Source organism: Scyliorhinus torazame, chromosome 3 (assembly GCF_047496885.1).
Source record: "Scyliorhinus torazame isolate Kashiwa2021f chromosome 3, sScyTor2.1, whole genome shotgun sequence".
Lineage (NCBI taxonomy): Eukaryota > Metazoa > Chordata > Chondrichthyes > Carcharhiniformes > Scyliorhinidae > Scyliorhinus > Scyliorhinus torazame.
In genome coordinates this window covers 53053269-53081070 of record NC_092709.1, presented here as the reverse complement: position 1 = coordinate 53081070, position 27802 = coordinate 53053269, and positions in this window count along the sequence as shown.

Sequence of the window (27802 nt, the reverse complement as noted above, 5' to 3'; positions counted from 1 at the left end):
AACTGCAGCGCCTCGGCAAGGTTCACCTGAGACTGAGCACAAACCGCAGCACTTCGGCAAGGTCCACCCGAGACTGGGCACGAACCGCAGCATCTCGGCAAGGTCCACCCGAGACTGGGCATGAACCGAAGAAACTCGGCAAGGTCCACCTGAGACTGGGCATGAACCGCAGCACCTCGGCAAGGTCCTCCTGAGACTGAGCACGAACCGCAGCACCTCGGCAAGGTCCACCCGAGACTGGGCATGAACCGAAGCAACTCGGCAAGGTCCACCTGAGACTGGGCATGAACCGCAGCACCTCGGCAAGGTCCACCTGAGACTGAGCACAAACCGCAGCACTTCGGCATGGTCCACCTGAGACTGGCACATGAACTGCAGCACCTCGGCAAGGTCCACCTGAGACTGAGCACGAACCGCAGCACCTCGGCAAGGTCCACCTGAGACTGGGACATGAACCGCAGCACCTCGGCAAGGTCCACCTGAGACTTGGCATGAACCGCAGCGCCTCCGCAAGGTCCACCTGAGACTGAGCATGAACCGCAGCACCTCGGCAAGGTCCACCTGAGACTGGGCACGAACCGCAGCATCTCGGCAAGGTCCACCTGAGACTGGGCACGAACCGCAGCATCTCGGCAAGGTCCACCCGAGACCATGCACGAACCGCAGCATCTCGGCAAGGTCCACCCGAGACTGGGACATGAACCGCAGCACCTCGGCAAGGTCCACCTGAGACTGAGCACAAACCGCAGCACTTCGGCAAGGTCCCCCTGAGACTGGGACATGAACTGCAGCACCTCGGCAAGGTCCACCTGAGACTGAGCACGAACCGCAGCAACTCGGCAAGGTCCACCTGAGACTGGGACATGAACCGCAGCACCTCGGCAAGGTCCACCTGAGACTGGGACATGAACCGCAGCACCTCGGCATGATTCACCTGAGACTGAGCACAAACCGCAGCACTTTGGCAAAGTCCACCTGAGACTGGGCACGAACCGCAGCATCTCGGCAAGGTCCACCCGAGACTGGGCATGAACCGCAGCACATCGGCAAGGTCCACCTGAGACTGAGCACAAACCGCAGCACCTCGGCAAGGTCCACCCGAGACTGGGCAAGAACCGCAGCACCTCGGCAAGGTCCACCTGAGACTGGGCACGAACCGCAGCACCTCGGCAAGGTCCACCTGAGACTGGGACATGAACCGCAGCACCTCGGCAAGGTCCACCTGTGACTGAGCACGAACCGCAGCACCTCGGCAAGGTCCACCTGAGACTGGGACATGAACCGCAGCACCTCGGCATGATTCACCTGAGACTGAGCACAAACGGCAGCACTTTGGCAAAGTCCACCTGAGACTGGGCACGAACCGCAGCATCTCGGCAAGGTCCACCCGAGACTGGGCATGAACCGAAGCAACTCGGCAAGGTCCTCCCGATACTGGGACATGAACCGCAGCACTTCAGCAAGGTCCACCTGAGACTGGGTCACGAACCGCAGCACCTCGGCCAGGTCCACCTGAGACTGGGCACGAACTGCAGCGCCTCGGCAAGGTCCACCTGAGACTGGGACACGAACCGCAGCACCTCGGCAAGGTCCATCTGAGACTGAGCACGAACCGCAGCACCTCGGCAAGAATCACCTGAGACTGGGACATGAACGGCAGCACTTCGGCAAGGTCCACCTGAGAGTGAGCACGAACCGCAGCACCTCGGCAAGATCCACCTGAGACTGCGCACAAACCGCAGCACCTCGGCAAGGTCCACCTGAGACTGAGCACGAACCGCAGCGCCTTGGCAAGGTCCACACGAGACTGGGCATGAACCGCAGCACTTCGGCAAGGTCCACCTGAGACTGAGCACAAACCACAGCACCTTGACAAGGTCCACCTGAGACTGAGCACGAACCGCAGCGCCTCGGCAAGGTCCACCCGAGACTGGGCAAGAGCGCAGCACCTCGGCATGGTCCACCTGAGACTGGGCACCAACCGCAGCACCTCGGCAAGATCCACCAGAGACTGAGCACGAACCGCAGCACCTCGCAAGGTCCACCTGAGACTGGGACACGAACCGCAGCACCTCGGCAAGGTCCACCTGAGACAGGGACATGAACCGCAGCACCTCGGCAAGGTCCACCTGAGACTGAGCACAAACCGCAGCACCTCGGCAAGGTCCACCTGAGACTGGGCACGAACCGCAGCACCTTGGCAAGATCCACCTGAGACTGCGCATGAACCGCAGCACCTTGGCAAGGTCCACCCGAGACTGGGCACAAACCGCAGCACCTCGGCAAGGTTCACCCGAGAGTGGGACATCAACTGCAGCACGTCGGCAAGATCCACCTGAGTTTGATCACAAAACGCAGCGACTTGGCAAAGTCTACCTGAGACTGGGACATGAAGCGCAGCTCGTCGGCAAGGTCCACCTGAGACTGAGCATGAACCGCAGCACCTCGGCAAGGGCCACCTGAGACTGGGCATGAACCGCAGCGCCTCGGCAAGGTCCACCTGAGACTGAGCATGAACCGCAGCGCCTCGGCAAGGTCTACCTGAGACTGGGACATGAACCGCATCGCCTCGGCAATGTCCACCTGAGACTGAGCACGAACGGCAGCACCTCGGCAAGGTCCAACTGAGACTGAGCACGAACCGCAGCACCTCGACAAGGTCCACCTGAGTCTGGGACATGAACCGCAGCGCCTCGGCAAGGTGCACCGGAGACTGGGACATGAACCGCAGCGCCTCGGCAAGGTCCACCTGAGACTGAGCATGAACCGCAGCGCCTCGGCAAGGTCCACCTGAGACTGGGACATGAACCGCAGCGCCTCGGCAAGGTCCAACTGAGACTGAGCACAAACCGCAGCGCCTCGGCAAGGTCCACCTGAGACTGGGACATGAACCGCAGCACCTCGGCACGGTCCACCCGAGTCTGAGCATGAACCGCCGAACCTCGGCAAGGTCCACCTGAGACTGAGCACGAACCGCAGCACCTCGGCAAGCTCCACCCGTGTCTGAGCATGAACCGCAGCACCTCGGCATGGTCCACCTGAGATTGAGCATGAACCTCAGAACCTCGGCAAGGTCCACCTGAGACTGAGCATGAACCGCAGCACCTCGGCAAGGTCCACCCGAGTCTGAGCACAAACCGCAGCACCTTGGCAAGGTCCACCTGAGACTGGGACATGAACCGCAGCAAGTCGGCGAGGTCCATCTGAGACTGAGCATGAACCGCAGCAACTCGGCAAGGTCCATCTGAGAGTGAGCATGAACCGCAGCACCTCGGCAAGGTCCACCTGAGACTGAGCACAAACCGCAGCATCTCGGCAAGGTCCACCTGAGATGAAGCACAAACCGTAGCACCTCGGCAAGATCCACCAGAGACTGAGCACGAACCGCAGCACCTCGGCAAGATCCACCAGAGACTGAGCACGAACCGCAGCACCTTGGCAAGGTCAACCCGAGACTGGGACATTAACCGCAGAACTCGGCAAGGTCCACCTGAGACTGGGCATGAACCGCAGCACCTCGGCAAGGTCCACCTGAGACTGAGCACAAACCGCAGCACCTCAGCAAGGTCCACGCGAGACTGAGCAAAAACCGCAGCACTTCGGCAAGGTCCACCTGAGACTGAGCACAAACCGCAGCACCTCGGCAAGGTCCACCTGAGACTGAGCACAAACCGCAGCACCTCGGCAAGGTCCACCTGAGACTGAGCACAAACCGCAGCGCCTCGGCAAGGTCCACCTGAGACTGGGCATGAACCGCAGCACCTCGGCAAGGTCCACCTGAGACTGAGCACGAACCGCAGCACCTCGGCAAATTCCTCCTGAGACTGGGCATGAACCGCAGCAGCTCGGCAAGGTCCACCTGAGACTGGGCATAAACCGCAGCTCCTCGGCAAGGTCCACCTGAGACTGAGCACAAACCGCAGCACCTCGGCAAGGTCCACCTGAGACTGAGCACAAACCGCAGCACCTCGGCAAGGTCCACCTGAGACTGGGACATGAACCGCATCACCTCGGCAAGGTCCAACTGAGACTGAGCACAAACCGCAGCACTTTGGCAAGGTCCACCTGAGACTGGGACATGAACTGCAGCACCTCGGCAAGGTCCACCCGAGACTGAGCACAAACCGCAGCACCTCGGCAAGGTCCACCCGAGACTGGGACATGAACCGCAGCGCCTCGGCAAGGTTCACCTGAGACCGAGCACAAACCGTAGCACTTCGGCAAGGTCCACCCGAGACTGGGCACGAACCGCAGCATCTCGGCAAGGTCCACCCGAGACTGGGCATGAAACGAAGCAACTCGGCAAGGTCCACCTGAGACTGGGCATGAACCGCAGCACCTCGGCAACGTCCTCCTGAGACTGAGCACGAACCGCAGCACCTCGGCAAGGTCCACCCGAGACTGGGCATGAACCGAAGCAACTCGGCAAGGTCCACCTGAGACTGTGCATGAACCGCAGCACCTCGGCAAGGTCCACCTGAGACTGAGCACAAACCGCAGCACTTCGGCATGGTCCACCTGAGACTGGGACATGAACTGCAGCACCTCGGCAAGGTCCACCTGAGACTGAGCACGAACCGCAGCACCTCGGCAAGGTCCACCTGAGACTGGGACATGAACCGCAGCACCTCGGCAAGGTCCACCTGAGACTTGGCATGAACCGCAGCGCCTCGGCAAGGTCCACCTGAGACTGAGCATGAACCGCAGCACCTCGGCAAGGTCCACCTGAGACTGGGCACGAACCGCAGCATCTCGGCAAGGTCCACCTGAGACTGGGCACGAACTGCAGCATCTCGGCAAGGTCCACCCGAGACTGGGCATGATCCGCAGCATCTCGGCAAGGTCCACCTGAGACTGGGCACGAACCGCAGCATCTCGGCAAGGTCCACCCGAGACTGGGACATGAACCGCAGCACCTCGGCAAGGTCCACCTGAGACTGAGCACAAACCGCAGCACTTCGGCAAGGTCCAACTGAGACTGGGACATGAACTGCAGCACCTCGGCAAGGTCCACCTGAGACTGAGCACGAACCGCAGCACCTCGGCAAGGTCCACCTGAGACTGGGACATGAAGCGCAGCTCGTCGGCAAGGTCCACCTGAGACTGAGCATGAACCGCAGCACTTCGGCAAGGTCCAACTGAGACTGGGACATGAACTGCAGCACCTCGGCAAGGTCCACCTGAGACTGAGCATGAACCGCAGCTCCTCGGCAAGGTCTACCTGAGACTGGGACATGAGCCGCATCGCCTCGGCAAGGTCCACCTGAGACTGAGCACGAACGGCAGCACCTCGGCAATGTCCAACTGAGACTGAGCACGAACCACAGCACCTCGACAAGGTCCACCTGAGTCTGGGACATGAACCGCAGCGCCTCGGCAAGGTGCACCGGAGACTGGGACATGAACCGCAGCGCCTCGGCAAGGTCCACCTGAGACTGAGCATGAACCGCAGCACCTCGGCAAGGTCCACCTGAGTCTGGGACATGAACCGCAGCGCCTCGGCAAGGTCCACCTGAGACTTGGACATGAACCGCAGCGCCTCGGCAAGGTCCACCTGAGACTGGGACATGAACCGCAGCGCCTCGGCAAGGTCCAACTGAGACTGAGCACAAACCGCAGCGCCTCGGCAAGGTCCACCTGAGACTGAGCACGAACCGCAGCACCTCGGCAAGCTCCACCTGTGTCTGAGCATGAACCGCAGCACCTCGGCATGGTCCACCTGAGACTGAGCATGAACCTCAGAACCTCGGCAAGGTCCACCTGAGACTGAGCATGAACCACAGCACCTCGGCAAGGTCCACCCGAGTCTGAGCACAAACCGCAGCACCTTGGCAAGGTCCACCTGAGACTGGGACATGAACCGCAGCAACTCGGCGAGGTCCATCTGAGACTGAGCATGAACCGCAGCAACTCGGCAAGGTCCATCTGAGAGTGAGCATGAACCGCAGCACCTCGGCAAGGTCCACCTGAGACTGAGCACAAACCGCAGCATCTCGGCAAGGTCCACCTGAGACTGAGCACAAACCGTAGCACCTCGGCAAGATCCACCAGAGACTGAGCACGAACCGCAGCACCTCGGCAAGATCCACCAGAGACTGAGCACGAACCGCAGCACCTTGGCAAGGTCAACCCGAGACTGGGACATTAACCGCAGAACTCGGCAAGGTCCACCTGAGACTGGGCATGAACCGCAGCACCTCGGCAAGGTCCACCTGAGACTGAGCACAAACCGCAGCACCTCAGCAAGGTCCACGCGAGACTGAGCAAAAACCGCAGCACTTCGGCAAGGTCCACCTGAGACTGAGCACGAACCGCAGCACCTCGGCAAATTCCTCCTGAGACTGGGCATGAACCGCAGCAGCTCGGCAAGGTCCACCTGAGACTGGGCATAAACCGCAGCTCCTCGGCAAGGTCCACCTGAGACTGAGCACAAACCGCAGCACCTCGGCAAGGTCCACCTGAGACTGAGCACAAACCGCAGCACCTCGGCAAGGTCCACCTGAGACTGGGACATGAACCGCATCACCTCGGCAAGGTCCAACTGAGACTGAGCACAAACCGCAGCACTTTGGCAAGGTCCACCTGAGACTGGGACATGAACTGCAGCACCTCGGCAAGGTCCACCCGAGACTGAGCACAAACCGCAGCACCTCGGCAAAGTCCACCCGAGACTGGACATGAACCGCAGCGCCTCGGCAAGGTTCACCTGAGACCGAGCACAAACCGTAGCACTTCGGCAAGGTCCACCCGAGACTGGGCACGAACCGTAGCATCTCGGCAAGGTCCACCCGAGACTGGGCATGAAACGAAGCAACTCGGCAAGGTCCACCTGAGACTGGGCATGAACCGCAGCACCTCGGCAACGTCCTCCTGAGACTGAGCACGAACCGCAGCACCTCGGCAAGGTCCACCCGAGACTGGGCATGAACCGAAGCAACTCGGCAAGGTCCACCTGAGACTGTGCATGAACCGCAGCACCTCGGCAAGGTCCACCTGAGACTGAGCACAAACCGCAGCACTTCGGCATGGTCCACCTGAGACTGGGACATGAACTGCAGCACCTCGGCAAGGTCCACCTGAGACTGAGCACGAACCGCAGCACCTCGGCAAGGTCCACCTGAGACTGGGACATGAACCGCAGCACCTCGGCAAGGTCCACCTGAGACTTGGCATGAACCGCAGCGACTCGGCAAGGTCCACCTGAGACTGAGCATGAACCGCAGCACCTCGGCAAGGTCCACCTGAAACTGGGCACGAACCGCAGCATCTCGGCAAGGTCCACCTGAGACTGGGCACGAACCACAGCATCTCGGCAAGGTCCACCCGAGACTGGGCATGATCCGCAGCATCTCGGCAAGGTGCACCTGAGACTGGGCACGAACCGCAGCATCTCGGCAAGGTCCACCCGAGACTGGGACATGAACCGCAGCACCTCGGCAAGGTCCACCTGAGACTGAGCACAAACCGCAGCACTTCGGCAAGGTCCAACTGAGACTGGGACATGAACTGCAGCACCTCGGCAAGGTCCACCTGAGACTGAGCACGAACCGCAGCACCTCGGCAAGGTCCACCTGAGACTGGGACATGAACCGCAGCACCTCGGCATGATTCACCTGAGACTGAGCACAAACCGCAGCACATTGGCAAAGTCCACCTGAGACTGGGCACGAACCGCAGCATCTCGGCAAGGTCCACCCGAGACTGGGACATGAACCGCAGCATCTCGGCAAGGTCCACCTGAGACTGGGACACGAACCGCAGCACCTCGGCAAGGTCCATCTGAGACTGAGCAAGAACCGCAGCACCTCGGCAAGAATCACCTGAGACTGGGACATGAACGGCAGCACTTCGGCAAGGTCCAGCTCAGAGTGAGCACGAACCGCAGCACCTCGGCAAGATCCACCTGAGACTGAGCACAAACCGCAGCACCTCGGCAAGGTCCACCTGAGACTGAGCACGAACCGCAGCGCCTTGGCAAGGTCCACACGAGACTGGGCATGAACCGCAGCACTTCGGCAAGGTCCACCTGAGACTGAGCACAAACCACAGCACTTTGGCAAGGTCCACCTGAGACTGGGACATGAATCGCATCACCTCGGCAAGGTCCAACTGAGACTGAGCACAAACCGCAGCACTTTGGCAAGGTCCACCTGAGACTGGGACATGAACTGCAGCACCTCGGCAAGGTCCACCCGAGACTGAGCACAAACCGCAGCACCTCGGCAAAGTCCACCCGAGACTGGACATGAACCGCAGCGCCTCGGCAAGGTTCACCTGAGACCGAGCACAAACCGTAGCACTTCGGCAAGGTCCACCCGAGACTGGGCACGAACCGCAGCATCTCGGCAAGGTCCACCCGAGACTGGGCATGAAACGAAGCAACTCGGCAAGGTCCACCTGAGACTGGGCATGAACCGCAGCACCTCGGCAACGTCCTCCTGAGACTGAGCACGAACCGCAGCACCTCGGCAAGGTCCACCCGAGACTGGGCATGAACCGAAGCAACTCGGCAAGGTCCACCTGAGACTGTGCATGAACCGCAGCACCTCGGCAAGGTCCACCTGAGACTGAGCACAAACCGCAGCACTTCGGCATGGTCCACCTGAGACTGGGACATGAACTGCAGCACCTCGGCAAGGTCCACCTGAGACTGAGCACGAACCGCAGCACCTCGGCAAGGTCCACCTGAGACTGGGACATGAACCGCAGCACCTCGGCAAGGTCCACCTGAGACTTGGCATGAACCGCAGCGCCTCGGCAAGGTCCACCTGAGACTGAGCATGAACCGCAGCACCTCGGCAAGGTCCACCTGAAACTGGGCACGAACCGCAGCATCTCGGCAAGGTCCACCTGAGACTGGGCACGAACCACAGCATCTCGGCAAGGTCCACCCGAGACTGGGCATGATCCGCAGCATCTCGGCAAGGTGCACCTGAGACTGGGCACGAACCGCAGCATCTCGGCAAGGTCCACCCGAGACTGGGACATGAACCGCAGCACCTCGGCAAGGTCCACCTGAGACTGAGCACAAACCGCAGCACTTCGGCAAGGTCCAACTGAGACTGGGACATGAACTGCAGCACCTCGGCAAGGTCCACCTGAGACTGAGCACGAACCGCAGCACCTCGGCAAGGTCCACCTGAGACTGGGACATGAACCGCAGCACCTCGGCATGATTCACCTGAGACTGAGCACAAACCGCAGCACTTTGGCAAAGTCCACCTGAGACTGGGCACGAACCGCAGCATCTCGGCAAGGTCCACCCGAGACTGGGACATGAACCGCAGCATCTCGGCAAGGTCCACCTGAGACTGGGACACGAACCGCAGCACCTCGGCAAGGTCCATCTGAGACTGAGCAAGAACCGCAGCACCTCGGCAAGAATCACCTGAGACTGGGACATGAACGGCAGCACTTCGGCAAGGTCCAGCTCAGAGTGAGCACGAACCGCAGCACCTCGGCAAGATCCACCTGAGACTGAGCACAAACCGCAGCACCTCGGCAAGGTCCACCTGAGACTGAGCACGAACCGCAGCGCCTTGGCAAGGTCCACACGAGACTGGGCATGAACCGCAGCACTTCGGCAAGGTCCACCTGAGACTGAGCACAAACCACAGCACCTTGACAAGGTCCACCTGTGACTGAGCATTAACCGCAGCGCCTGGGCAATGTCCACCTGAGACTGGGAGATGAACCGCAGCGCCTCGGCAAGGTCCACCCGAGACTGGGCATGACCGCAGCACCTCGGCATGGGGTCCACCTGAGACTGGGCACCAACCGCAGCAGCTCGGCAAGATCCACCAGAGACTGAGCACGATCCGCAGCACCTCGCAAGGTCCACCTGAGACTGAGCACAAACCGCAGCACCTCGGCAATGTCCACCTGAGACTGGGACACGAACCGCAGCACCTCGGCAAGGTCCACCTGAGACAGGGACATGAACCTCAGCACCTCGGCAAGGTCCACCTGAGACTGAGCACAAACCGCAGCACCTCGGCAAGGCCCACCTGAGACTGGGCACGAACCGCAGCACCTTGGCAAGGTCCACTTGAGACTGAGCACAAACCGCAGCACCTCGGCAAGATCCACCTGAGACTGCGCATGAACCGCAGCACCTTGGCAAGGTCCACCCGAGACTGGGCACAAACCGCAGCACCTCGGCAAGGTCCACCCGAGATTGGGACATCAACCGCAGCACGTCGGCAAGATCCACCTGAGTTTGATCACAAAACGCAGCGACTTGGCAAAGTCTACCTGAGACTGGGACATGAACCGCAGCACCTCGGCAAGGTCCACCTGAGACTGAGCATGAACCGCAGCACCTCGGCAAGGTCCACCTGAGACTGGGAAATGAACCGCAGCACGTCGGCAAGGTCCACCTGAGACTGAGCATGAACCGCAGCACCTCGGCAAGGGCCACCTGAGACTGGGCATGAAACGCAGCGCCTCGGCAAGGTCCACCTGAGACTGAGCATGAACCGCAGCGCCTTGGCAAGGTCTACCTGAGACTGGGACATGAACAGCAGCGCCTCGGCAAGGACCACCTGGGACTGAGCATGAACCGCAGCAACACGTCAAGGTCCACCTGAGACTGAGCACGAACCGCAGCGCGTCGGCAAGGTCTACCTGAGACTGGGACATGAACCGCAGCGCCTCGGCAAGGACCACCTGGGACTGAGCATGAACCGCTGCAACTCGGCAAGGACCACCTGAGACTGGGACATGAACCGCAGCGCCTCGGCAAGGACCACCTGAGACTGAGCACGAACCGCAGTGCCTCGGCAAGGTCCACCCGAGACTGGGCATGATCGCAGCCCCTCGGCAAGGTCCACCTGAGACTGGGACATGAACCGCAGCACCTCGGCAAGTTCCACCTGAGACTGCGCACGAACGGCAGCACCTCGGCAAGGTCCAACTGAGACTGAGCACGAACCGCAGCACCTCGACAAGGTCCACCTGAGTCTGGGACATGAACCGCAGCGCCTCGGCATGGTGCAGCGGAGACTGGGACATGAACCGCATCACTTTGGCAAGGTCCACCTGAGTCTGGGACACGAACCGCAGCACCTCGGCAAGGTCCACCTGAGACTGAGCATGAACCGCAGCACCTCGGCAAGGTCCACCTGAGACTGGGACATGAACCGCAGCGCCTCGGCAAGGTCCACCTGAGACTGGGACATGAACCGCAGCGCCTCGGCAAGGTCCACTTGAGACTGAGCACGAACCGCAGCACCTCGGCAAGGTCCACCCGAGACTGGGACATGAACCGCAGGGCATCGGCAAGGTTCACCTGAGACTGGGAAATGAACCGCAGCAGCTCGGCAAGGTCCAACTGAGACTGAGCATGAACCGCAGCACCTTGGCAACATCCACCTGAGACTGGGGCATGAACCGCAGCGCCTCGGCAAGGTTCACCTGAGACTGAGCACGAACCGCAGCACCTCGGCAAGGTCCACTTGAGACTGAGCACGAACCGCAGCACCTCGGCAAGGTCCACCCGAGACTGGGACATGAACCGCAGCGCCTCGGCAAGGTCCACTTGAGACTGGGGCATGAACCACAGCACCTTGGCAAGATCCACCTGAGACTGGGGCATGAAGCGCAGCACCTCGGCAAGGCCCACCTGAGACTGAGCATGAACCGCAGCACCTTGGCAAGATCCACCTGAGACTGGGGCATGAACCGCAGCGCCTCGGCAAGGTTCACCTGAGACTGAGCACAAACCGCAGCACCTCGGCAAGGTCCACCTGAGACTGGGCATGAACCGCTGCAACTCGGCAAAGTCCAATTGAGACTGGGCATGAACCGCAGCGCCTCGGCAAGGTCCACCTGAGACTGAGCACAAACCGTAGCACCTCGGCAAGGTCCACCTGAGACTGAGCACAAACCGCAGCACCTCGGCAAGTTCCACCTGAGACTGAGCATGAACCGCAGCACCTCGGCAAGGTCCACCTGAGACTGGGACATGAACCGCAGCACCTCGGCAAGGTCCACCTGAGACTGAGCACGACCCGCAGCACTTCGGCAAGGTCCAACTGAGACTGAGCATGATCCGCAGAACCACGACAAGGTCCACCTGAGACTGAGCATGAACCGCAGCACCTCGGCAAGGTCCACCTGAGACTGAGCACGAACCGCAGCACCTCGGCAAGGTCCACCTGAGACTGAGCATGAACCGCAGCGCCTCGGCAAGGTTCACCTGAGACTGAGCACGAACCGCAGTGTAGAATCCCAAGTTTCTTTACCCGTCAGTCTGGCCTCAATAAAAGTCGCGATGGATTTGCAGGGACAACATTAGTTATTTTATTTAGCTTGCAAGCGTTCCTCAATTCTCAGGAGCACGAAGCACATTCTGCTCCATGGACTTCTGGAATCAAGTGAGGATATGGAACAAAGGAATCTGTACTGATACATTCAAATGGCATCAAGTTTCACATACACGATGCCCATAGGCATCCTATTTCCCTCCTGACCTGTTGATCTATTCTGATTGGCTCACTTCCAATCCCTTCCTCTGGCCCCTATTACCCAGCATCCTTTTCTCCTGCTTTGGTGGACACACCTCTTCCTGCTTTTCCATGCGGTCTGAAATCCTTTGTCTGTGAACTCACCAGAATTAGACAGGCCTACCTCTACATTACATTAACTAATATTTCTAAAGTAACTATTTTATATCACATTCGTCAGCAGCACCTCGGCAAGATCCACCTGAGACTGGGACATGAACCGCAGCACCTCGGCAAGGTCCACCTGAGACTGGGACATGAACCGCAGCACCTCGGCAAGGTCCACCTGAGACTGGGACATGAACCGCAGCACCTCGGCAAGGTCCACCTGAGACTGGGACATGAACCACAGCACATGGGCAAATTCCTCCTGAGACTGGGCATGAACCACAGCACCTGGGCAAATTCCACCTGAGACTGGGCATGAACCGCAGCACCTCGGCAAGGTCCGCCCGAGACTGAGCACAAACCGCAGCACCTCGGCAAGGTCCACCTGAGACTGAGCATGAACCGCAGCACCTCGGCAAGGTCCACCTGAGACTGGGACATGAACCGCAGCACCTCGGCAAGGTCCGCCCGAGACTGAGCACAAAGCGCAGCACCTCGGCAAGGTCCACCTGAGACTGAGCATGAACCGCAGAACCTCGGCAAGGTCCACTTGAGACTGAGCATGAACCGCAGAACCTCGGTAAAGTCCACCTGAGACTGAGCATGAACCGCAGCGCCTCGGCATGGTCCACTTGAGACTGAGCACGAACCGCAGCACCTCGGCAAGGTCCACTTGAGACTGAGCACGAACCGCAGCACCTCGGCAAGGTCCACCTGAGACTGGGACATGAACCGCAGCACCTCAGCAAGGTCCACCTGAGACTGAGCACAAACCGCAGCACCTCGGCAAGGTCCACCTGAGACTGAGCACAAACCGCAGCACCTCGGCAAGGTCCACCTGAGACTGGGACATGAACCGCAGCACTTCGGCAAGGTCCACCTGAGACTGAGCACAAACCGCAGGACCTCGGCAAGGTCCACCTGAGACTGGGACATGAACCGCAGCACCTCGACAAGGTCCACCTGAGACTGAGCATAAACCGCAGAACCTCGGCAAGGTCCACCCGAGACTGAGCACGAACCGCAGCACCTCGGCAAGGTCCACGTGAGACTGAGCACGAACCGCAGCACCTCAGCAAGGTCCACCTGAGACTGGGACATGAACCGCAGTGCCTCGGCAAGGTCCACCAGTAACTGGGGCAGCAACCGCAGCGCCTCGGCAAGGTCCACTTGAGACTGAGCATGAACCGCAGCACCTCGGCAAGGTCCACCTGAGACTGGGACATGAACCGCAGCGCCTCGGCAAGGTGCACCGGAGACTGGGACATGAACCGCAGCACCTCGGCAAGGTCCACTTGAGACCGAGCATGAACCGCAGCACCTCGGCAAGGTCCACCCTAGACTGGGACATGAATCGCAGCGCCTCGGAAAGGTCCACTTGAGAATGAGCACGAACCGCAGCACCTCGGCAAGGTCCACCCGAGACTGGGACATGAATCGCAGCGCCTCGGCAAGGTCCACTTGAGACTGAGCACGAACCGCAGCACCTCAGCAAGGTCCACCTGAGACTGGGACATGAACCGCAGTGCCTCGGCAAGGTCCACCTGAGACTGGGGCAGCAACCGCAGCGCCTCGGCAAGGTCCACCTGAGACTGGGCAAGAACCGCAGCACCTCGGCAAGGTCCCCCTGAGACTGGGGCAGCAACCGCAGCGCCTCGGCAAGGTCCACCTGTGACTGGGACATGAACCGCAGCGCCTCGGCAAGGTGCACCGGAGATTGGGACATCTGTTGTGGGCTAACTTCTCCTGCAGGGACAGAGAGAAGGAATTGTAAATCGCACATTTTATGCATCACGGGGGCCCCGTCTTGACTCCATCGCATCCTCGGACTGTGGGGCTGGTATGCGCAGGAGCATGGCTGTGTGCTGTCTGGGGTTTGCCGTGCGGGATCGGTTTAAGTGCTGCTCCCCCTCATTAGGGGGGAGCTGCTGAGTGTGGTCCCGGCGAATGAGCCGGTGGGACAGTCATGTGCGGCGTGAAGCCCGTGGAGCTACATTAAGTGGCATAATTAACATTAGATACCAGTGACGGCCTCGCCCGGTCGGAAGCCGGGAAACTCTCACCATTTCCCAGCTGCTATCACACTGAGAAGAAATTGGTTAGATGGGGCCCCAGGTCTCTGAATTGCCAGTGATGTAGCCATGATATTACTTTACCAGTTTACTGTCATACAGAACAACACTCCTGAGGTGTTCTTTGTGTTGCTAATACTCAGGATGGATTTGTAGTGTACACAAAGACCACAAAATGCGAAGTCAAATAAACAAAGCTAAAATTTATTACACTACTTATTATCCAGTTCGATCACTATTCAGAAACAAGTAATATTATAACTAAACTACAATCCACACTATACTAACACCTGTCTCATGCACACTATCTTAAATTGTTCTTTCCTCTGCTCCTATTCTCTCCCGCCGTCTCTGAACTTTTCCAGAAGTCTGAGAAGCATTCCTTTTTATAGGTCTGCTCCCCAACTCCATCTAGTGGTCGGCTAGAATATTACATTAACCCTTAATGTGCCAGACATTATACATAATGTCGCAACTCTCATGAGGTAGAATTTGGTCAGGCATTCCACAAAATTAGGCTTGAGCGTCTGCAGAATCCTTGAAGGCCTCACCTGCAATGGTTTCAGCCCAGCGTCAGATGCAAAGTTAATCACACATACAATCAGAGTGGGTTTTCTCTGTTCCTTGTAACTCATCAGTTGGAGATATCGCCACTCTCCAGCCCGGCTTCATAAGTGAGGAAGCATGTGATAGTTGGCACACGGATAACCCAGCCAAAGAAGTTCATGATAGTCAAGTGACAAACATGATGGCAAAACATATTAAACCATAGTAGGGCATCCAACCTGTCTGCCATTGATTAGTCTTGTCCTTACTCATTTAGGATTTTACATTTTTCCCACAATAAGTTGAATGTGTGAGCTAAAAACATTGCATCAAAGAAAACTCGGCATCCGCGACTTGATTGAACAGACAAAACAGCTGGGAATCTCCTTAACCAATCAGATCAAAGAATTCAGAAACAACTAGCGCAAGGCCTGAGAAGCAACTACTTGGTGGAGTCAAGCTACCAATTGGATACAGGAAGAGAAATAAAGGAGGGAAAGAAAGATTGGATTAAGTGAGTGAGAGAAAGGAAGCCGAAAAGAAATGCAAGACTGCTTTTTCATACATTTTTTAAAAAATTTAAATTTCCAACAACAATTAAAACCTAAAGGAATGAAACTTCATACTTGTAACAGATAAGTGTCAGTGCTAGGCAGTTTGTTCGGCAGTAGCTAACAGTAATCATATCCTTCAAAGAGGGCAGCATGGTGGCATAGTGGTTAGCATTGTAGCCTCACGGCGCCGGGGTCCCAGGTTCGATCCTGGCTCTGGGCCACTGGCCGTGTGGAGTTTGCACATTCTCCCCGTGTCTGCGTGGGTTTCGCCCCCACAACCCAAAGATGTGCAGGGTAGGTGGATTGGCCACGTTAAATTGCCCCATAATTGGAAAAAATGAATTGGGTACTCTAAATTTATAACAAAAAAATATATATCCTGAAACGAGTACTTGGATGGGCCAAGATTTAACTTTCTTTGGTGAGTGTAGTTCATACCTATGAAATATAGACAGCAACATCACACTGTCCAACACATTTCAACGAGGAGCCATTTACAAACTTTCCTTTTTAAAACAAATCGAAGAGTGGGAATTTTCAAAGACATTTTGGATCTTTGAGTTGAACTGGTCATCAACTCCTCACCTGAAGTTGCTGTAACATTTGTGCGTAAATGGCAGTGATAACATTAGCTTTGAAAGGGAAATCTGGTCAATTTGTTGCATTGATCAAATTAGTGTCATTTTTTAGACTTAGGGCTCCTAGCATAAGCATTTCTCTCTGTTCACATGCTATCTATGAAGTGTTGAATCGTTTAAAATGAATGAATGGAAAATTGGAGATAGCGCAGATCCAAATTCTATTTATGGGCTCCCACTGGATGAAACTTCCAGAAAAATTACCTTGTGTCGTCTTTAAATATATGTTTGAAATGATTCTAATGGAAATAAGAATGCAATTTATTGTCAATTTGTGCCGAATTATAACTTACAAAATAGAAACATGAGTAGACAATATGGCCTCTTGAGCCTGTTTTGCCGTTCATTAGGATCAATGAGTAAGCTTTTCGCAGGGTGAAGTCGAGACATCCTGAGTGAGACACATCCAGAGTGGGAATTGCAACTTGGTAATTTGGTGCAGTGAGGTAATTCGGTGCAGAGTGGGAGAAGGTGCTTTTTCCCTTCTGTTTTGTTCTCTCTCTTCTGGCTGTAACTTTTAATCTGCAAGGAGAGAACAAGAGAGCATCTGAAAACCTGGGAAGGTAAGTGATTTGTATTTATTTTTACTTTTATTACCTTTCCAAATTGTGTGGGGGGGGGGAACTGAAGTGACATCACAGTAAAGCTGTGACCTGATTGGCTGATTGGGAATCTACACTAAATTAAAAAATTAAGCATTAAACTAATTAAACATAATTACTTAATTACTTAATTAGAATTTAGAGGGGTATCTGAGCGAAAGATCGGAGAGTACTGTATTTAGCTTTCACATTTATAGTAGAAATCTAGTGCTAGGAAACATAAGTTAACAGTAACTTTAAAAAAAAATTCTTGAATTTAATTTACACTAATTAATTGACGCGATGTCAGTTAGAGGGGTGCAATGTTCTGACTGTGAGATGTGGCAGGTCCGGGAGGCTTCCAGCATCCCGGATGGCTTCATCTGCAGAAAGTGCACCCAACTAGAGCTCCTCACAGACCGCATGGTTCAGTTGGAGCAGCAGTTGGATGCACTTAGGAGCATACAGGTGGCGGAAAGCGTCATTGATAGCAGTTATATAAATGTGGTCACACCCAAGGTGCAGGCCGCGAAATGGGTGACCACCAGAAGGGGCAGGCAGTCAATGCAGGAATCCCCTGTGGTTGTGCCCCTCTAGAACATGTATACCATTTGGATACTGTCGGGGGGGATAGCCTATCAGCGGAAAACAGCAGCAGCCAGAGCACTGGCACCACGGCTGGCTCTAATGTTCAGCAGGGAGGGTCAAAGTGCAGAAGAGCAATAGTCATTGGGGACTCTATAGTCAGGGGCACAGATAGGAGCTCCTGTGGATGTGAAAGAGACTCCAGGATGGTATGTTGCCTTCCTGGTGCCAGGGTCCAGGGTGTCTCCAAGCGAGTAGCGGCATCCTGAAGGGGGAGGGAAAACAGGCAGAGGCCGTTGTGCATATTGGTACTAATGACATAGGCAGGAAGGGGCATGAGGTCCTGCAGCAGGAGTTCAGGGAGCTAGGCAGAAATTTAAAAGACAGGACCTCTGGGTTTGTAATCTCAGGATTACTCCCTGTGCCACGTGCCAGTGAGGCTAGAAATAGGAAGATAGAGCAGCTAAACACTTGGCTAAACAGCTGGTGTAGGAGGGAGGGTTTCCGTTATCTGGACCACCAGGAGCTCTTCCGGGGCAGGTGTGACCTGTATAAGAAGGACGGGTTGCATCTAAACTGGAGAGGCATAAATTTCTGGCCGCAAGGTTTGCTGTGTCACACGGGAGGGTTTAAACTGGTATGGCAGGGGGGTGGGTACTGGAGCAATAGGTCAGAAGGTGAAAGCATTGAGGGAGAACTAGGGAATAGGGCCAGTATGGCTCTGAGGAAGAGCAGACAGGGAGATGTTGCTAAAAACCACGGGTCTGGTGGCCTGAAGTGCATATGTTTTAATGCAAGAAGTATTACGGGTAATGCAGACGAACTTAGAGCTTGGATTAGTAGTTGGAACTATGATGTTGTTGCCATTACAGAGACCTGGTTGAGAGAAGGACAGGATTGGCCGCTAAATGTTCCAGGATTTAGATATTTCAGGCGGTTAGAGGGAGATGTAAAAGGGGTGGAGGAGTTGTGTTACTGGTTAGGGAGAATATCACCGCTGTACTATGGGAGGACACCTCAGAGGGCAGTGAGGCTATATGGGTAAAGATCAGGAATAAGAAGGGTGCAGTCACAATGTTGGGGGTTTACTACAGGCCTCCCAACAGCCAGCGGGAGATAGAGGAGCAGATTGTAGACAGATTTTGGAAACGGGTAAAAACAACAGGGTTGTTGTGATGGGAGACTTCAACTTCCCCAATATTGACTGGGACTCACTTAGTGCTAGGGGCTTAGGCAGGGCAGAATTTGTAAGGAGCATCCAGGAGGGCTTCTTAAAACAATATGTAGACAGTCCACCTAGGGAAGGGGCTGTACTGGACCTGATATTGGGGAATGAGCCCAGCCAGGTGGTAGAAATTTCAGTCGGGGAGCATTTTGGGAACAGTGACCATAATTCAGTAAGTTTTAAAGTGCTGCTGGACAAGGATAAGAGTGGTCCTAGGGTGAATGTGCTAAATTGGGGGAAGGCTAATTATAACAATATTAGGCGGGAACTGAAGAACCTAGTTTGGGGGCGGATGTTTGAGGGTAACTCAACATCTGACATGTGGGAGGCTTTCAAGTGTCAGTTGAAAGGAATTCAGGACCGGTATGTTCCTGTGCGGAAGGTTAAATATGGCAAATTTCGGGAACCTTGGATAACGACAGATGTTGCAGGCCTTGTGAAAAAGAAAAAGGAAGCATTTGTCAGGGCTAAAAGGCTGGGAACAGACGAAGCCTGTGTGGAATATAAGGAAAGTAGGAAGGAACTTAAGCAAGGAGTCAGGAGGGCTAGAACGGGTCACGAATAGTCATTGGCAAATAGGGTTAAGGAAAATCCCAAGGCTTTTTACACATACATAAAAAGCAAGAGAGTATCCAGGGAAAGGGTTGGCCCACTGAAGGATAGGCAAGGGAATCTATGTGTGGAGCCAGATGAAATGGGCGAGGTATTAAATGAATACTTTGCATCAGTATTCACCAAAGAGAAGGAATTGGTGGATGTTGAGTTTGGAGAAGGGTGTGTAGATAGCCTGGGTCACATTGAGATCCAAAAAGACGAGGTGTTGGGTGTCTTCAAAATATTAAGGTAGATAAGTCCCTAGGGCCTGATGGGATCTACCCCAGAACACTGAAGGAGGCTCGAGAGGAAATTGCTGAGACCTTGACAGAAATCAGTGGATCCTCTCTGTCTTCAGGTGATGTCCCGGAGGACTGGAGAATAGCCAATGTTGTTCCTTTGTTTAAGGATAGCAAGGATAATCCAGGGAACTACAGGCCGGTGAGCCTGACTTCAGTGGTAGGAAAATTATTGGAGAGAATTCTTAGAGACAGGATCTACTCCCATTTGGAAGCAAATGGACGTATTAGTGAGAGGCAGCATGGTTTTGTGAAGGGGAGGTCGTGTCTCACTAACTTGATAGAGTTTTTCAAAGAGATCACAAAGATGATTGATGCAAGTAGGGCAGTGGATGTTGTCTATATGGACTTCAGTAAGGCCTTTGACAAGGTCCCTCATGGTAGACTGGTACAAAAGGTGACGTCACATGGGATCAGAGGTGAGCTGGCAATGTGGATACAGAAATGGCTAGGTCATAGAAGGCAGAGAGTAGCAATGGAAGGGTGCTTTTCTAATTGGAGGGCTGTGACCAGTGGTGTTCCGCAGGGATCAGTGCTGGGACCTTTGCTGTTCGTAGTCTATATAAATGATTTGGAGGAAAATGTAACTGGTCTGATTAGTAAGTTTGCAGACAACACAAAGGTTGGTGGAATTGCGGATAGCGATGAGGACTGTCAGAGGATACAGCAGGATTTAGATCATTTGGAGACTTGGGCAGAGAGATGGCAGATGGAGTTTAATCCCGACAAATGTGAGGTAATGCATTTTGGAAGGTCTTAAGCAGGTAGGGAATATACAGTGAATGGTAGAACCCTCAAGAGTATTGAAAGTCAGAGCGATCAAGGTGTACAGGTCCACAGGCCACTGAAAGGGGCAACACAGGTGGAGAAGGTAGTCAAGAAGGCATACGGCATGCTTGCCTTCATTGGCTGGGGCATTGAGTATAAGAATTGGCAAGTCATGTTGCAGCTGTATAGAACCTTAGTTAGGCCACACTTGGAGTATAGTGTTCAATTCTCGTCGCCACACTACCAGAAGGATGTGGAGGCTTTAGAGAGGGTGCAGAAGAGATTTACCAGGATGTTGCCTAGGCTGGAGGGCATTAGCTATGAGGAGCAGTTGAATAAACTCGGTTTGTTCTCACTGGAACGACAGAGGTTGAGGGGCGACCTGATTGAGGTCTACAAAAGTATGAGGGGCATAGACAGAGTGGATACTCAGAGGCTTTTCCCCAGGGTAGAGGAGTCAATTACTAGGGGACATAGGTTTAAGTTGCGTGGGGCAAGGTTTAGAGGAGATGTACGAGGCAAGTTTTTTACACCAAGGGTAGTGGGTGCCTGGAACGCGCTGCCGGAGGAGATGGTGGAAGCAGGGACGATAGTGACATTTAAGGGGCATCTGGACAAATACATGAATGGGATGGGAATAGAGGGATACGGACCCAGAAAGTGTAGAAGATTTTAGTTTAGACGGGCAGCATGGTTGGCACAGGCTTGGAGGGCCGAAGGGCCTGTTCCAGTGCTGTACTTTTCTTTGTTCTTTGTTTGTTCTTTGTTCAAATCGGCCTTGACTCAACTTTCCCACTGGTCTCCAAAATCCCGTGATTTCCTAAGAGACTAAAGGTTTGTCTGTCCCAACCTTAAATATGTTCAAGAATGGAGCATGTATAACCCCCAGGGTAGAGAATTCAAAAGATTCAGGACCTTTGAGTGAAGAAATTTCTCTCCATCTCCGACCTAAATGATCATCCCCTTATCCTGAGACTATGTCTCTATGTTCTGGTTTTCCCAGCCAGGGGAAAAAAACCTCCCAGTGTCCACCCTGTCAAACAGTTATCAACAGTTTTGCACCATGGGTCCACACCAACTAGGAACTGGGCTGAGATGAAGCAATATCTATTTACAGCCTGAGGAGTGAGGAAATGTTCCTCACTTCAGGCTGGTTTGGAGCTGAGCCCAGATCCAGCGGTATGCCAACCACCGCACTCCCCACTGCACCACCCAACCCCGTGAACATTTTTCTCTCAGAAAACATATTCGCCTGTAATTTAACTGTTAAGACAGATTTGTCCATAAATATAGTGAATGAAACAGCAGATGAACACTGATTTAATTTGTGTTTCACAGACAAAATTGACCAATTTATTCATAAAACCCCTCAACTTTAACATCCGCTGTCGATATTTTCTGCGGGGCAATAAAGCAGCTTTATAGTCATGTTGGACACTCCCTGTGTTTTAGATTGACCCGCCAAGAGAAGTCTAAATGAATTGTGTTGTATCTTGGTTGGCGGTTCTAATACTTGAACAAATATTTTGCTGTTCTATTGCTCTCTGATAGACAGAAACAGTTTTCACTTGATAAATCATCCCGCACAAAATCTAGGAAACTGGGCGATGAAGAAAAGAATTGAAACTCAACATCTGCTCCCCAGACTAAGCCTAAGACTATAGTAGAGAACGGAAAGATGAAGGGATTGGACATTGATGTTGAGAGGGTGTAAGTATTGAATTAACTTACGTAACTTGGAATTTGTATCACCATTGGAGGAGGAACAAAATAGATGTGAAGGGGCATATTGTTCAGCTGCAAATGCTTTTGACAGATGGTTAAAAGGAGAACAATGCATCATGGAAACTTAAAAGAGGGACGGATAGGATCAGCACCTTGTAATACTTTTGATTTGGTTCTGACCAAAGCACAGGGAAGCTGGAAGATTTTTGGCATGTTCAGTGCAAAAGTGCTGTTGGAGAACAGCTAGTACAGCCATTGACAATGAAGTACGAAGAAGGTGTAGCTTCTGCGTGAGGGAAGCACGATTGTGTGTTGTGTGTCTGGAGAGTGAATAGGACCCAGCTGTAAAATAACCATGTGGAGCATCAAAGCTAAGGCAGTACACATGAAACCATGAATGGAAGACTAACAATGGTTAAACAGGCGTGGGATTTGACACATGGGCGAGGCAATCGTAAAGAGTTGTTGTGGTGTCGGATGACCAGCCTGTTTCGAACAACAGGCTGCCTGACTGAGTTGGAAAATGCAAGATTTCTTGTGTGTCTAAATGTAAAAACACGACGATATAAATGGGTACTTCTCTGCGGTTTTACTCACTATTATGATGGTTAGAAAAGGCTTATTCAAACAATATTAAATTGCAGGCAAATTATTTTTTTGAACACCATGTTAAAAAAATGTTACCTTCCGGAGCACAACATGGAGAATTTAGTTTAATTGTTGTGTTATTTAAGCATGTGTGCATGTCCCTATGTATTCTTTAGCACAGCTTTACCTGTTACTCAAGAAATATTCTATAGGCGCTCGGATCACGTTCCCCAAGAAGTATTTTTTTCAATTAACAATCAGGAAGATGTACAATTTAACTTTTCACCAACTGATTTAACATCATTGCATGTCTCTGTCAGAAAAGTGGTGAAAGATGTGGGGATAACTTAGACTCCATGTTCGTCTGCAGTGTCAGCAATTTGGGCAACACATTGGGAGAGGAAGGTCTATTTCCCGACGAGAATAACAGAAACATAATCACTGGCATCCGTAGTTTTCAAATGTGCAGCTCTTGGGTATATGGTTTCATTGGTGCTAACAAAATAATAAAGCTAAATATGTTATATTGGCAGCAATGATACTTTTATCACTTCTCAAGCAGCTAATGAACCACTTACGATCTGTATAAATGTCAGATAGCTTCTTGAACTAGCTGTGGAATATCCAATTGAAAAGGAAATGAAAGAAATAGTTGGAAATGAAACACAACTAGCGAAACGCTGATATTGGAAACATTCTCTGCATAGCAGCCCAATGGGGTTGGACCTTGTTAAGCCAGGCTGTTCGCTGTGAAACCGGCTGGTTGGTTGTTTTCGAAATGGAACAGCGATCAATTTGTTGACAGGCTTAAACGTTTATTTTTTTAACTTATTTCTCTAATTAACAATTTAATTGCCCTATTTCTGGCAACAGAATGGATGTGTAAGCCGAACCTGGACTTCTGCCTGAACATGCGGTGTAGCTTGGACATTTTAACCTTTGCTTATGCCAATCATCTTTTTCGTTTGGGTTTATAGTTGATGAATACTGTACTTTCACATCACAGACATTAATAAGGCCTTATAAACAACACCTTTAGTTTTAATTCTCTCCCTTTGCTGATCATTAAACCATTGATGGGAGGGTCAGTGAGCTCCGAGCAGAAATACACTTGGCTAAGGATAACCAGGGTGAGGCAGGAAGGGGCAGAGCACACAAACATAAGAGTGCACAAGCAAACAGAGTTTGAGTACAGAAAAGTAGTAAAAAAAACAGAATATAAGACTCGTTGCCAGAATGCACACTTCATTCATAAATATCTAGATGAATTGATGGCACAAGTAGAAATAAATAGGTATGATAGGATAGCCAGTAAAGAGACATGGTTGCAAGGTGGCCAAGGCTGGCAAACAAATATTTTTTAAAGGATAGGAATAAAGGAAAAGTAGGTAGGGTAGTTTTGTTAATAAAGAATGAGGTCAGCACAGTATCGATAAATGATCTTGGTTCAGAAAATTAGTGTGTGGAATCGGTTTTGGTAGAGATAAGAAATAGCAAGGGAAATAATTCACTTGTGGAACACATTATAGACTCCCGATAATATTGTTCCAAGTTAGGATGATGGGTGGCTTGGAAAATAACTTGTAGGTGGTGGTGTTTCCATGCATCTGGTGGTGGTGTTCCCATGCATCTGCTACCCTTGTCCTCCCAGATGTTTGAGATCACAGGTTTCTAAGGTGCTGTTGAAGGAGCCGTGATGTGGTGCTGCAGTGCATCTTGGGGATGATAGACATGACTGTGACTTTGAGTTTGGTGGTAAAGAGAGTTTAAAGTGGTGGATGGGGTACCAGTCAAATGGGCTTCTTTGTCCTGGATGATGTCAACTTTCTTGAGTGATGTTGGAGCTGCACTCATCAAGTGGGGACTTTTCCATCACATTGCTGACTTGTGCCTTGTAAGTGGTGGACAGGCTTTGGGGAGTCAGGATGAGCATTACACACCACAGAATTGCCAGCCTCTCATCTGCTCTTGCTGCCATCGTATTTATATGGCTAGTCCAGTTCAGTTTTCTGATCCATGGTAACACTCAGGATGTTGAGAGTGGGGATTCAGTGATGGTAATTGTTCTGGTTCGAGACATACACTGGAGACTTCCAGCAGCTAACAAAGTGTTATTGATGAAAGGCAAAGGCAGTTAAGTAACAGGTAAAGAACACAATATAAAGGGGCATGATTCAGTGACCGTGTTGTGCCCGGCGCAGGTCGGAGCATGCCGTGTGATTAGCGGGAGAGGGAAAAATCGAGATTCGCGCCAGCCGCGATCCATTTTGCAACTCACCCGGCCCGGTCCCAATGGCGAGTTCAGGATCAAAAATGGCGAGAATATCATTAACCTCTATTTGCATTTATTTCAGTCTCATTAACGTGATTGAAATCGGATGCAGCGGCCTCCCGGGAATTACCCGACTCTCCAGCGGGAAGTCACCCAGCATAGTTTAGTACTCCTTTTAAGACATGCAAAGCTGACACCATGGCTACTGAGGAGGTGAGTCATACTTTCCATTTATTGGCAAGCAGCTCAAGGGCACCAGAGACTCCCCTGCCAATTAGGATGTCTGTAGCCATATGCAGCAAGACCTGGACAATATTCAATCTTGGCTGACAAGTGGAAAGTAACATTTACAACGAGAGAATCGAACCATGTTCACTTGGCATTTAAAGGTATCACTGTGGTAGCGCGGCCACAGGAGGGAGGGGAAGGGACCATTCAGCGGGATTGGGCTTGGTCGGGAATTGCCCCTGGGTTGGGGGGGGAGGGGGTGTTTAACGGCTTTGCATCTGTGAGGCCTTCAAGCATCTTTAAATATTGTGGTAACCTATAACAGGGGCAATCACAGCTGCAGCCTGTCTGTCCCACCAAACTTTCCCAAGACAGAGCCCTGCTGCAGCTTCTCTCCTGAAAGTAATTTCACCCCCTTGGACCATGAGCAGCCTCTAGCTTCACAGCTGAAAACTATTTCAAATGAGGAATTAGCCTTGTTAGTTGTGAAAGCACTTCACACTCTTCAACTCTCAAGTGCTTCCTCAAAGGCACAGGTGTCATGTCTCATAATTAGTGCACTGCATGTCCAGCAAACTTTGATGCCTGAAAACTGCCTGAACTCCAGGAGCATCAGCACCATGGAGACAGCTGCCAACAATCAAACAATAAAGAGCTGGACTTCATCACTAGGATCCTCTCGCAGCCAAAGGGCAAGTGCCTGGATGAGTGGAGGGCAGCTGAGCACTGCCTTCCTAATGTTCCTGGCAAAGATCTGGGGTTTGGGGGCTTCAGATGTGGCCATGGGTGAATGCGCAGAGCAAGGTTTGCCAGCACAACTGGAGCACAGGATGGCACTCTGAGAGAAGTGGAACATTCATGGTAAGGATAGGGGAGCTTGGGAGATTTGAGGTTCACTGGATGGAAGCCCTAACTGATTGTTGGTCTCGCTACTTCTCCAATTCTTTCCAGTTCTAACAATATTTGTTGGAGTTTATCCCGCAGAGGCTGCCCTTGCATTCTTGTGGAAGCTGAGAAGGGCAGACGCCATAAAAGGCAGCCGCGACAAGGTGTGCAAGGTGTCGCCGCACACCCTGAACACCCAGCTGCCCATCAGGCTGAGGTACAGGCATCATTGATCATTTAATGAGCTAAAGATCACCATGTGCCACAGAAGACTACATCTCAGCAGAGAGACAGTGTGGCACCTGTGCCACGTCCTCGTTGACATGAGGAGGATACCCACTCGTGGTGGCCATGAAGGTCACCGCAGTCCTAAACCTTTAGTCATCGTGTCATTCACCGTGTCACCTTGTTCAGCCTGTTGCCTTTGAGATGCACCGGTGTCAGAATGGGGGGATTTGAAAGAAATGAAGACCGCCGTAGTTTCCTTTGTGGCAGCACAGGGTTGGTCTCCAGTGCTTCCTCCTCCCTGACGGTGCCCGTACAGCCATAGGGGACTCCATTTGATGGAAGGACAGCTGGAGTGAGCTCCAGAGGCCTCAAGTTATCTGGCGCTGCCAGTCCTGGAGGCTCCCCATTGTCTGCAGCATGGTGTCAACACCTTCAGCGATGCTCCTCAGTGACTGGGCCATGCTCTGTCGTCCCTCAGCAATGTCCACCTACATCTGGGACACATCCCTCAGCAACTGGGACATGATGTCAAAGCCCTCAGCCATGGTTGTCACAAACTGAGCCATGCCTTGGACACCCACTCTTCAAGATGCGGATGTCGTGCTCCAGGTTTTCCACTGTATGACTTAGAATCCCTGTAGTGCAGAAGGAAGCTATTTAGCCCATTTAGTCTGCACTGACCCTCTGAAGGAGCACCCTACCTAGGCCCACTCCCTCACCTTAACCCCACCTAACCTGAATATCCCTGGACACCATGGGGCAATTTTAGCATGGCCAATCCACTTAACCTGCCCTTCTTTAGACTGTGGAAGGAAACCAGAGCACCCGGAGGAAACCCACGCAGACACAGGGAGAACGTGCAAACTCCACACAGTCACCCAACGCTGGAATTTAACCCAAGTCGCTGGCTCTGTGAGGCAGCAGTGCTAACCACTGTCACCACCCGAGCAGTGCTGGCCTCGGTGCCACGCTTGCCGGCACTATCTCCTGTGCCATAGCCTTTGGCACTCCTCCAGTCAGCCTTCCAGTTGCTGGAATGTCGCTGACCTCCCCTCCTGAATCTCACAACAGTGTCCTATCATCTGCATCAGCTCTGGGATAACCTTGTCCAGAAGCTCGACACCTGGCTGGGACCCAGCTGTGCTGTGGGATCCAACTGACCTCTGACTGCTGACTGTCTTGGATGTTCCTGCCTCCAGAAGCCTGTCCAGTAATGTCGCCACCGAGGTATGTGTCTCTGCACTGGTGGAAGGTGCGGGTGATAGCTGTAGCACCTCACCAATGGTCTCTTTGGAACTCTTCTCTGAGGTGTGAGGCTTGGGGAGGGGGGGGGGGGGGCGGTGATGGGTGTCATGTGAGAGTCCCTTTATAAAAAGTGTGTTTCATCAAATGGCTGCAGC